We start from the raw sequence: 12,448 nt of genomic DNA on the forward strand, positions 1-12,448 counted from the left end.
GCGGCTGTGAGGAGAACCCACCTGTTTGGTGAGCAGCGTCTGGACGGAGGACAGGTCTCTGCCGTAGTCGTCCGTCTTCAGGCTGTTCTCCTTCTCACCTGAACAGACGGGCAAAGTTTAGAACCCGGTCCTGTAACCTGCGGCGGACCGGGTTCCGGTTCGGCGGACCGGGTTCCGGTTCGGCGGACCGGGTTCCGGTTCGGCGGACCGGGTTCCGGTTCGGCGGACCGGGTTCCGGTTCGGCGGACCGGGTTCCGGTTCGGCGGACCGGGTTCCGGTTCGGCGGACCGGGTTCCGGTTCGGCGGACCGGGTTCCGGTTCCGTACCGATCCAGGACTCCACCACGTCGGCCTTCCAGTTGAACTGCAGGAACGCCGAGTTCTCGTCCAGCTTGGCCTTCCTCTGGGCCGCCGCCCTCTCCAGCTCCGACACCTTCCCTCTCAGGGCGGCCATCTTGGCGCTGATGTTGTCCACGTGGTGGTTGTTCTGGAGGGAGCAGAGCAGAGTTTGGTCTCGGTGCTGCAGGGGAGCCGGTTCTGGCCGGGTCGTTCCGGACTCCGGAGCGGACCTTCTTGATGAGCTCCTCTCCGTTGGCGCAGACGTCGCCGACCCGGTCCCGGTGGACCGTGAAGTCCGTCTCAAACGCTTCGTGTTTCTTCAGCAGGCCCTGAGGAGGAAACGGCAGCAGATCAACGCCTGTGGCATCTCAGGAAGTGACCCGGACAGGAACAGGAAGTCACCTGCACCGCCGCCAGCGTGTCTCCGTAGTCCTCGCTTCCAACCAGGTTCAACTTCTCGTTGATCCAAGCTTCCTCCTCCTCCACGTTCGCCACAAACTGCTGGTATTCCAGCGACTCCTCCAGCCTCTTCCCTCTGAAACCAGAAGCAATCGGCTTCAGAGCCGATCCGGCAGCTCAGGCTCTCCGGATCACGACCTCTGACCTGGCTCCAGATAAATCCTTCAGCTCCTTCCAGTGGTCCACGAACTGGGCCAGGCGCTGCTGGATCTCCTCCTGACCGATGGTGTTGTCATCAGACAGCTTCTTCCCGGTGTCCAGCACAGACTGAGGAACCACGACAAAGTCAGGGAAACATCTGCTGCTCCGAACTGACCCCACAGGTCAGAGGTCAGAGGTCCTACCTGGATGGCCGGCTCATGTGCCGTCAGCTCGGCTTCCAGCCTCTTATGCTTCTTCCTCAGGTTCTGAACTCCCGTCAAATCACGTCCGTAATCCTCCGATCCGACCAACAGCTTCTTCTCCCTGAGGGATTGGGAGCAGAGGTCAGTGAAGGTCACCGGTTCCCCCAGAGGAGCAGAGGTCAGTGAAGGTCACCGGTTCCCCCAGAGGTCAGTGAAGGTCACCGGTTCTCCCAGAGGAGCAGAGGTCAGTGAAGGTCACCGGTTCCCCCAGAGGAGCAGAGGTCAGTGAAGGTCACCGGTTCCCCCAGAGGAGCAGAGGCTGCAGGTCTTACTTGATCCAGGACTCCTCGTCGTCCAGGTCCCTGAAGAACTGGTGCAGGCGGTGCGACTCGTTGAGCTTGGCGCGGCGGCCGGCGGCCATGCTCTTGATCTTGGCGAAGCGGCCGTTGACGGCGTCGCGCTTGTCCTTCACCTGCGAGGTGTCGAAGGCGTTGCTGGCCATCAGGCTGTCGGCCTGGCCGTTCAGGTCCTTCAGGCGGTCCTGCGGGAGCCACCAGCATCAGAACTCCTTCGTTCACCGTTTCCCGTCTCGGCAACGACAGAACGGGCGCCGTACCTCGTGAGCAGAGATGTCGGCCTCCAGCAGCTGGTGCTTCTTCAGCAGGTTGTTGACCGACGCCAGGTCTTTGCCGTAATCCTCGGAGGCCAGGAGAGCTTCCACCTGAGGAGACGCGGTCAGGATGTTTAGCGCAGCGCTGGCCGTGGCGCCCGGCGGTCCAGAGCGGTCCTCACCTCAGACAGCCAGAAGTCAAAGTCCTTGATGCCGGTGTTGAAGTTCTGCTGCTTGTTGGCCTCCTTCAGCTTCTGACTCTTCTCTGCCGATTTGTTGACGAGGAACTGCCACTGCTCGTCCAGCGCGTTGAGCCGGGCCTGCAGGCGAAACCCAGACTGGACTTCCTGAGCCGCCCACAGCCACTGGGATCAGGGGTTTCGGTCGGGTCGCGGGGTCGGCTCACCTTGACGGCGTCCTCGCTGCCGGCGCAGGCTCCTCTCTGGATCAGCGCGTTCCCCGTGTCGATGACGCCTTTGATCCGGTCGGCGTTGGCGTGCAGCTCCGCCTCAAACGCCTGGTGCTTCTGATGTTTGCTCTGGCGGCACAGACACGGCGTCAGAAGGTTCTGCTTGGCTCGGCCCGGCCCGGCTCGGCTCAGACCGGCCCGGCCCGGATCGGCTCGGCCCGGCCCGGCTCGGCTCAGACCGGCCCGGCCCGGATCGGCTCGGCCCGGCCCGTTCACGCCGGGCGCTCTGGGACTTTAACAGGACGTGGTTACGGACACAGAGGACATTTATGGACACGGAGGACAAAAACTGATGATGGAGCCAAAACACACACAGTCACTCCAAGCTGCTTCTGGGTCAGAACCGACCGGAGTCGCGCCAGAACTGCACCGCATGAGGCCTTATTGCCACGACAACATGTCAGCCCGGACATTCGGGTTTATATCTGGACGACGACGCGACACGTGGTGCAGCTCTGGTTCCGATTGGACCGGTTCTCTGGACCGGGCTGAGGCAGAACCTTCAGGACGGTTCTGAGAACTGGACCTCCTGCAGGGATCTGAACTGGAAGCAGAACTAAAGACCTGAACTCAAGTCGGAGCCGATGGAGGACAAACGGGACAAAACGGACGACCGTCTGTCTGCCGGTTAGTGACACACGACTACAACTTACCAGCAGCTTGGACAGCTAGAGAGGGTAGAAGAGAGAGGCGTTCAGACGGGATTACAGGGAGGACGAAGCTCACAGCGGAACCGGAACCGGAACCAACCTGGATGTTGGTGGGATCCTTGTAGGACTCGTCGGTGGCGGTCTGCAGCTTCTCGCTGATCCAGGCCTCGATCTCGTCCACGTCGCGGCTGAACTGCTGCAGCGTCTGCGACTCGCCCAGCTTGGAGCGCTTCTCGATCATCTGGGCCTTCAGCCGGCGCCACCTGGAGAACAGGAACCCGTCCTGAACCAGAACCGTCTGCGGTAAAACGTCACCGAGTCCAGAAGTTCTGGAGCTCAACCCGAGCTTTATTTTGAAAGACACAGGAAGCTGGTAGTGGAACCAGCTTCCTGTGGTCCCACCTGAATGTGCTGTGGCTCCAGTTGTTACCGTCACCTGGACACCAGACTTTTATTTTGAAAAACAGCTGACCTGTCCAGAACCTCGTTGCGGCGGTTGTAGATCTCCGGCTTGGCGTAATGATCGGCTCCGATCAGCTGGTCAGCAAACGACTGCAGGGCGGCGATCTTCTCCTCCTGCAGCGAATTCAGAACCGGCTCAGAACTGAGTCTGAACCGGGTCAGAGCCGGTTCTGACCCGGCGGGTCACCAACCTGGACGTTGATGGCCTTGTCAAAGTCCTCGTGCTTCTTGATGAGCGCCTCCACGCTGTCCAGCGAGTCGCCCTTGTCGTCGCTGGCCAGGAAGGCTTCCCTCGCCGCCATCCAGTTCTCCGCCTGCTCGCAGTCCCGGTTGAAGAGCTGAGGGTGAGGAGGGGGCGGAGTCAGCGGGGTCCGGCCCGGCGGGGTCCGGCCCAGCAGGGTCCGGCCCAGCAGGGTCCGGCCCAGCAGGGTCCAGCTCACCTGCAGCTCCAGGCACTGGTCCAGCATCATGCGGCGCTGCACCCAGGCCTTCTCCAGGTCGGCGCGCTCCTGGTCCAGAGCCTTCAGCTTCTGCTGGATGTCGGCGCTGGCGTAGTGGCCGCGCGCCAGCAGCTGCTGGCCGAACTGCTCGAAGGCCTGGAAGGTCCCGGCCCGCGCGTCGATCTCCGTCCGGTGCTCCTGCAAGGCCCGCAGTCCGTCAGCAGAACCGCACCGGCAGCTTACCGCGGGAGAGAAGGAGGAGCTCCGCCCACCTGGTGGCGCTCCAGCAGCGCCTCGGCGCCCGTGACGTCTTTCGCCAACTCCTCGGACGACACCAGGCCTCGGATCCCGTTGATCCACGACATCAGGTCCCTGCAGGAGGACACAGAGCCGCTCATCCTAACCGGGTCGCTCCAGATCCGGACCTTTTCACAACGACAACACTAAACCCAGCGCTGGTTTCTACTAACGATACATATCGATATTCACGATCAAAGTCCTCCAGACTCCAGACACGACACTTGGAGCCACAATCTTTCCACCTGATCAGTGAAACCAGCAACAGAACCTTGACGCCATTAACCGCCAGATTAACGGGTCAGCGGGTCAACGGGCCCGGTCCGCACGCCGCCCACCTGAAGTCGGACAGGAAGCGCTGCAGGTCGTGGGAGTTGCCCAGCTTGTCCTTGCGCTGGTCGGCGCGGCCCACCAAGCTGCTCCACGCCGTGTTCAGCTCTGTGCATTTCTCCTGGATGTCGTCCACGGCCTCCGGGTGCGACTGGATCAGACGCTCCGCCGTCTCGCCCAGAGACTTCACCTGTCGGACAGGAGCAGTCTGCGTGAAGGCCGGGGAGCGGCGGGTCACCTGGGGGGTCACCCGGGGGTCACGGCGGGTCCTGACCTTATCGCCCAGCGCCGCCAGGTCTCTCTCGAAGCCTTCGTGTTTGCGCTGCAGCGCCTGGACGCTGGCCAGGTCGTGGCCGTAGTTGTCCGTGTTCAGCGCCTGGTTCTTCTCCTCGATCCACTCCTTGGTTTCGTCGGCGTCCCTGAGAGGAAGTGACACGCCTGAGCGTCGCTGCCAGTCTCCGATGGGCCGGCAGGGCGTCAGGGTTACCTGTGGAAGCGCTGCACCTCGTGGGCGCTGCCCAGCATGTTGCTGCGGTCCTCGGCCAGCTGCTGCAGCGAGCGCCAGCGGTTGTTCAGCTCCTGCGGCACACAGACACTGGTCAGACTGGGATCGCCCCGCTGCGTCACCCAGACCGGGACGTATTCGCACCCACAACCTCCAGACACACCAACGGGTTCAATGTGACCGAACACAGAGCTACTGGGTCGGGGAGGTTCTGGTTCTGGTTGAGCCGGGTTTGGTTCTGCAACATCATCCGGACACAGAGACCTTCACTGGATCATTGATTATTGTTCTGAGACCAATTGGCAATTTATTAACATGAAGCTCAATTAATCAATAGATTTGAATTTGTAAACGTTGCTGATCGATGGAAACTTTAAATATGAATAAAAAACAAGAAATAAAATGGAAACGTGTAAAAATGACAACAGAATGACAGAGAATCTGCTGATCATCTGTAAATACTGGGACATGAGCTGTGACCTTCAACACTGTCTGACCTTTAACACTGTCTGACCTTTAACACTGTGACCTTTAACACTGTGACCTTTAACACTGTCTGACCTTTAACACGGTGACCTTTAACACTGTCTGACCTTTAACACTGTGACCTTTAACACTGTGACCTTTAACACTGTCTGACCTTTAACACGGTGACCTTTAACACTGTGACCTTTAACACTGTGACCTTTAACACTGTCTGACCTTTAACACTGTGACCTTTAACACTGTCTGACCTTTAACACTGTGACCTTTAACACTGTGACCTTTAACACTGTCTGACCTTTAACACTGTGACCTTTAACACTGTCTGACCTTTAACACTGTGACCTTTAACACTGTGACCTTAAACACTATGACCTTTAACACTGTCTGACCTTTAACACTGTGACCTTTAACACTGTCTGACCTTTAACACGGTGACCTTTAACACTGTGACCTTTAACACTGTGACCTTTAACACTGTGACCTTTAACACTGTCTGACCTTTAACACGGTGACCTTTAACACTGTGACCTTTAACACTGTGACCTTTAACACTGTCTGACCTTTAACACTGTGACCTTTAACACTGTCTGACCTTTAACACTGTGACCTTTAACACTGTGACCTTTAACACTGTCTGACCTTTAACACTGTGACCTTTAACACTGTCTGACCTTTAACACTGTGACCTTTAACACTGTGACCTTAAACACTATGACCTTTAACACTGTCTGACCTTTAACACGGTGACCTTTAACACTGTGACCTTTAACACTGTGACCTTTAACACTGTCTGACCTTTAACACTGTGACCTTTAACACTGTCTGACCTTTAACACGGTGACCTTTAACACTGTGACCTTTAACACTGTGACCTTTAACACTGTGACCTTTAACACTATCTGACCTTTAACACTGTCTGACCTTTAACACTGTGACCTTTAACAGGTTGTTATGGTATTCTCCTGAGGCTAACTTTAGCGTTAGCATAGCGATGCTAACGTGTTGTTAGCCTCTCACTGCCATCCAAACAGTGATGATAAAACCTCATATTTATATATTGATCAGCACAACATGAAACGTGTCATCAATAACAAAATGGATTTTCAATCATTATTATTGAGCCCATTTGAATCCATCATAAGAGATGAACCTGCAGATCAACCAGGACAGGAATGAGGATGAATCACACAGAACTGGAATGTCAGCATGGCCTAGTCAAAGGCCAGAGCTAAAGACTTGAAAACTGAATGTGTCAGTTTCAGTCTGCAGATGTTTTGTTCCGTCACATAAAATCCACGTTAATTCATTCAAAATGAGAACATGAACCTGTTGGAGGTGGGAATACTTCCTCAGGTCTGTGACCAATCACAGCAGAGCAGGAAGTGCCTCCTGGCAGCCAGGAGCAAACAGGAAACAGGAAGATGGGTCCAGCAGGACGGGTGCAGGGTGAGAACAGAACCAACAGGAAGGGGCGGAGCTACGGGTTAGCAGGACGGGTTCGGATCAGTCGGGTCTTACCTTGATGGTATTAAAGTTAGCCGTCGTTTGGACACCCAGTCGTATGGTCTGAGGTCAAAGGTCAAGAGGAAAAACAAACACCACAGCAGTCAGGAGAGATCGGCCGATCGAACCCTTTCATTTCAGACCGACACGGTGAGGGCGGTGACCAGTCGGCGCGATCGGACCGACAGCAGAACCAGAACCGGCCGGGCGGTGGGCGGAGCTTACCTTCCAGGGCGAAGCCGTCTTGGAGTCAGACTCGTCCTGTCGAACACAGAAAAACTGATTAACTCGTCAGAACCAGCAACAAGCGAAGGACGGCGAAGAACCGGACCTTTCCGGGAGCGGATCCCAGCTGCTCCTGTTGCTGCAGACACAAAGACACAAACCGGGTCAGACGGAACCGGCGGCCGGGTCAGACGGAACCGGCGGCCGGGTCAGACGGAACCGGCGGCCGGGTCAGACGGAACCGGCGGCCGGGTCAGACGGAACCGGTGCAGCTCACCTGGGCCTGGACCATGGGAGCCTCCTCCGCCATCAGGCCTTCAGACTCCAGCTCCGACGCCACCTTGTTGATGTCCCTCAGCCGGGACTCGTTGGCCTTCAGGTCCTGGACGGCCGAGCAGAACGCAGACATCAGAACCGGGACGGAACCGGGACCGGGAGGCCCGGTTCTGGTCCTGAACAAACCCCCGGCGTTACCTTCTGGAAGTCGTCGAACTTCTTCTGCAGAACCTCGACCTGCTCCAGGTCCGAGCCGACCTCCTCGTTGGTCAGGGCGCTCTCCTTCTCATGGATCCACTGCTGGAGTTCGTTGGCTTCGCGGAACAACATGAACTTCTTGCAGCTCTTCTCCAGCATGTCCTTCCTCTTCTCTCCCAGCTCCAACAGCGTGCCGTACCTTGCAGAGAGGGGAGGCGTCAGCGGACAGGATCCGCCGCACAGACAGGGAGGCGACACGGAGTCGCCTGGCTGGAGCGGCGACCCTGACATCATGCATCAGCTGCTGCTGACGCTTCGCCTCCGTTTGCAGAACCTGCAGCCCAGAACCTGCAGCTCAGAACCTGCAGCTCAGAACCTGCAGCCCAGAACCTGCAGCCCAGAACCTGCAGCTCAGAACCTGCAGCCCAGAACCTGCAGCCCAGAACCTGCAGCTCAGAACCTGCAGCTCAGAACCTGCAGCTCAGAACCTGCAGCTCAGAACCCGCAGCCCAGAACCTGCAGCCCAGAACCTGCAGCTCAGAACCTGCAGCTGCAGAGGAGAAAAGCTGCCGGACTCCAGGCATCGCCCGTCATTTTAAGGATTCTGATTGGTCCCTGAAACCATGATGATTATCACCAATCAATCCAATCCCCACTGGCGGCTCCTGAAGATTGGACTTTATGTAGCACTTTGGTTTCGTCAGAACTCCATAATGTTCTGGTCAGAAAACCGAGTAATAAAACAGATGAACGAAGCTTGGAGGCAGGTCCATTCACCTGGAGGAATCATAATCATCGAGGAATCGTTTCAGCCCTACTGCCAGGCAGGACCACAGATGTGTCTGACCTTTCACCCTCATCCAAAAAGGTCAGACACCTTTAGGTCTCGTTGCCCTGGTAACCCCTCGATAGCAACTCGAGCTCGATGTTTTTAACGGCCTCAGCAGAACCGCTCAACAATTTATCAGTTTAACTTGTTGTCCTGGCCCGTGTTAGTGCGGGCGGGTCCAAGGGACGCAGCAGAACCTCAGTAAAGCGGAGCGGTTTGGGATGGTACCGAACATCTACATTCAACACAGGACCTGAAATGTTTCCCTGTTTCTGCTTCACATGGCAGGAAAAGGAAGAGAGCAAGCCATGGGATGATGGAGGATGGAGGATCACAGACACATGAGGCTAAACCGCTGCGGATCACGGGGAAACGGGTCGGAACGCCGGTTCCTACTCACAGCTCTTCCACCTGCTTCATGCGCACAGACACGCTGCAGGGCTCCTTGGTGACGAGCCTGCCGCAGCGAGGCCAGGTTAGGGGTTAGACAAGGAAGAGGAGACAGAAACAGAACCAGGAGCCGGGTCATTAGTGGGTGGGACCAGTTAGATCCCACAGGAAGGAGGAACGTGTTAGGAAAGCCCACAAGACAGGAAAGACATTTCTTACTGGTTCTCGATCTGTTCCTGTCGAGCTGCGATGCTGCCATGATCGTCCAGCAGGTTCTCCCTGGAAGACGACTGAGTCGGGTCCAACTTCTTCACATAGGCGGCCGGAACAAAGCCCTGCGGTCGTTCACCTCCACCTTCCACCAGTCCTGGGACGAGAAGACGCATCAGACAGCAAGAACATTCACAACACAGACAGACATCCTGCTGCAGAACTGCAGGCTTCTGCATCAAAATACAACATTCCTTAAAACATACTACATCTTTCCAGACTCCAATTCCCAAGTCCTCTTTTTTAAAGCTGATTTTAAAGACTGAACATGAACATTCATGGGTTGTACTTCTGCTGGGATCAGGAAGGATGGGCGAGCTGGATGGATGCATAAACTGATGGATGCATAAACCGACGGATGCATAAACTGATGGAAGCATAAACTGATGGAAGCATAAACCGACGGATGCATTAACCAATGGATGGAATAGGGAGTAAAAGAATGGAAAAACTATTACTTTTCCATCTATCATTTAATTTTCCCAGTTTTCCAGACATTCCCAGTCTGTTCTGGGCCATGAACCCGTCAGAACCAAACCAAGAGTCTGCAGTCAGATCATCAGAAACAGATCTGACTGCAGTCTGGCTGCTCTTGTACAGTCTGGCTGTTGAAAGAAAACCTTCCAAACAGTAAAACTAAGCCGTATCCACTCTGGACCCCAGCATGGTGCCCTTCAGAAACAGAGAACACTGTTCCTGTGATCTCTGTCCAGTGAGGTTCTGTACCTTGTTGGTGCTGTTGAGCAGGGTCGGATGTCACCCTTCTTCATAGTCACTTCGCGAGGACTTTTCTCCTGATAGTCGTACAGAGCCAGAACCAGCTCCTTCCCAGTCTCGTCATCAGTCGGAGCCACTTGTTGCTGTTCATAATGGAAACCCAACCTGTCATCTAACAGAACCGAACTTCAGATCTGATCAGAACAATTAGACTCACCCTGCAGGACTGAGCCTGCTCCTTCAGAGCCTGGATGCTGCTGCCGTACGCCGACAGGTCTGACATCAGGGCCTCGTGCTTCTTCAGCAGTGCCTGTGGACCGGACCTCAGAGTGAGAACGCAGCGTCTCACAGCAGGACCAAACAACTGCTGCCAACCTTCCATACCTCAGCTGAATCCTCGTCTTTCCATAGTCTGGGCTCCCGACGATGGGCTCCTTCTCCCTCATCCAGGACTCGGCCTCGTTGGCGTCGGCAAAGTACTGCTGGGCCTGCAGAGAGTCCTCCAGATCCTGCCTCCTCTGGCCCGCCTTGCCCTTCAGGTTGTCCCAACGTCCGTGCAACTCCCCCAGCTTGGCCTTCACCTCCTCCCCGGCAAAGTGACCTGAGAACCAGCATCCGAGCCTCAGCACCCTGAGAGGAAGCTGGAACGCTTTCAGGAAGTTGAGGATCTAAATTCACGAACCTTCCTCCACCATGGTGTCTCCTTTCTGGGTCACGGCTTTGATCCGAGGCTCGTGACCTGCGATCTCAGCCTGGAGAGCCTGGTGCTTCTTCAGCAGGTTCTGGACTCCAATAAGGTCTTTACCTGAGACACAAACAGGAAGTTATGGCTCGTCATTCCATCTGTACCTAAAAGGTCAGTCCGGGATCTTACAAGCTCAACATTCCTCCAGACTCAGATTATCTCTCTAAAATAGAAACCAAGTTTTAACTGATCCATAAATCAGGAAACACAGTAGTGAAGATGGCTTCCCTGACAGCCAGTGTTCTGGGGGTTGATACCTCTGTTGGTGGACGAGGCGATGGGCTCCTTCTCCCTGATCCAGGTCTCCTCGTCCTCCACGTCCCTGAAGAGCTGCTGCAGGCGCAGCGAGTCAGACAGCTTCTGCTTGCGAGCCGCCATCGGCTCCCGTAGAGCTTCATAGCGAACCACCAGAGCCTCCTGCTTCTTCTGGATGTTGTCTGCGTCAAAGTGGCCGGCTTCCTGGAACTGCCGAGCCTGGATGGTGATCCCGTCGATCCGATCCTGGTGGGGGAACATTCACAGGAGAGGTCACAGCGCCGACCTCTACAGACGGAAACGCGCAGTCCTGGTGGGTTCTGGGATGTGGGGGTCACCTGGTGCGCTGCCACGTCGGCTTCCAGCAGGGCGTGCTTCTTTTGCAGGTTCTGGACGCTCGTCAGGTCTTTCCCGTAGTCGTCAGAGGCCAAGTGACCTTCGACCTCATAGAGCCAGAGCTCAATGTCCTCCACATTCCTGTTGAACTGCTGCTGCTGGTTGGCCTCCCGTAGCTTGATACCTGGAACAAACACAGAGATGCAGAATCAAATCACTTAAGGCGTTCTACTCTCTGATCCCAGATTAGCCGATTTTAGAGCTTCGACAGCAAATGCTCCAATAATTGAAGGTAGATATTTCTATAATTCACTGGATGCATGATGGGAGCAATGATTTAATTCCGGAATTGTCATATTTTTCCAGACTCCAGGTATCTAAACGTGATGAACACTAAGGCCTGTCTGCCAGCAGTGCCTCCTTGAGCTCTGTGGCTCCAGCAGCTTCTTCCACTGCGCGCTAACATCTTCCATGCGGGCGGTGACCTCAGAGGACGCATAGTGCTTCCTGTCCAGCAGCTCCTGGCCGGACTTCTGCAGGGCGTCGATGCGGCTCTGATTGGCTGCCAGCTCGGCCTCGAAGGCCTGGTGTTTCTGCACCTTCCCCTGCAGGTTGGACGGGTCCTGGAGGCAGAGGAGTTAGCCAACAGAAGCATAAACTGACGGAAGCATAAACTGATAGACGGAGGGATGAAATAGGAAATAAATTATGGAAAAAAAGGCTGAAAAGAAGGCATGGAGTGAGGAGAAGCTGCAGCAGACCTTGTAGCTCTCATCTGTAGCAGTCTTCATTTTCTCGTTTATCCAACTCTTCAGCTCATCAGAATCCCTGAAGAACTGCTGCAGGTGGAAGGAGTCCTCCAGGGCGGCCCGGCGGGCCTGAGCGCGCTCATGCAGGGCGTTCCTGCGGTTGAGGAGCTAGAAGCAGAGGAAGACAATAAACCATGACTCAGCTCCCCCAGCTGGAGTTCAAAACTACAGTGGAAGGAGAAGACTCACAGCGTCTCTGCGCGTTGCCACGTCCTCCTTAGCATAGTGGCTGTTCTGGATTAGCTTGGTGGCGAATTCATCCAGAGCCTGGAGATGCAGCAGAGGTATGAGACAACATGATCCTGCAGAGCATCAGTGATGGTCAGAGGAACCAGGAGATGACTCACTGTGATCTTCTCCTCCTGAGCGCTGAGAGATTTCTCAAAGTCCTCGTGTTTCTTCAGCAGTGCTTCCACGCTGTCCAAGGAGTCTCCCAGGTCTTCGTTCAGAAGGAAAGCCTGCAGAGATGTACAGTTCATCAGTTAATCCAGTTAATCCAGCCCAT

General features: G+C 55.7%; 1 long non-coding RNA gene and 1 pseudogene across 9 annotated transcripts; both read right to left on the reverse strand.

Moving 5' to 3' along the window:
* LOC129355042 (spectrin alpha chain, non-erythrocytic 1-like) overlaps window positions 1-12,448 on the reverse strand; it is a 28,065-nt pseudogene that overhangs the window by 3,568 nt on the left and 12,049 nt on the right.
* On the reverse strand, window positions 5,053-6,610 carry LOC129355043 (uncharacterized). 9 transcript variants are annotated; one of them, XR_008605223.1, is made up of 3 exons: window positions 6,295-6,610; window positions 5,481-6,200; window positions 5,053-5,418 (listed from the first exon to the last, which is right to left on the reverse strand). It is a non-coding gene; the product is annotated as an uncharacterized LOC129355043 (long non-coding RNA). The 9 variants fall into 9 exon arrangements; XR_008605222.1 differs by having other exon boundaries at window positions 5,481-6,262; XR_008605221.1 differs by having other exon boundaries at window positions 5,481-5,997; window positions 6,030-6,610.

Source organism: Poeciliopsis prolifica, unplaced genomic scaffold (assembly GCF_027474105.1).
Source record: "Poeciliopsis prolifica strain line A6 unplaced genomic scaffold, Auburn_PproV2 SCAFFOLD123, whole genome shotgun sequence".
Taxonomy (NCBI): Eukaryota; Metazoa; Chordata; class Actinopteri; order Cyprinodontiformes; family Poeciliidae; genus Poeciliopsis; species Poeciliopsis prolifica.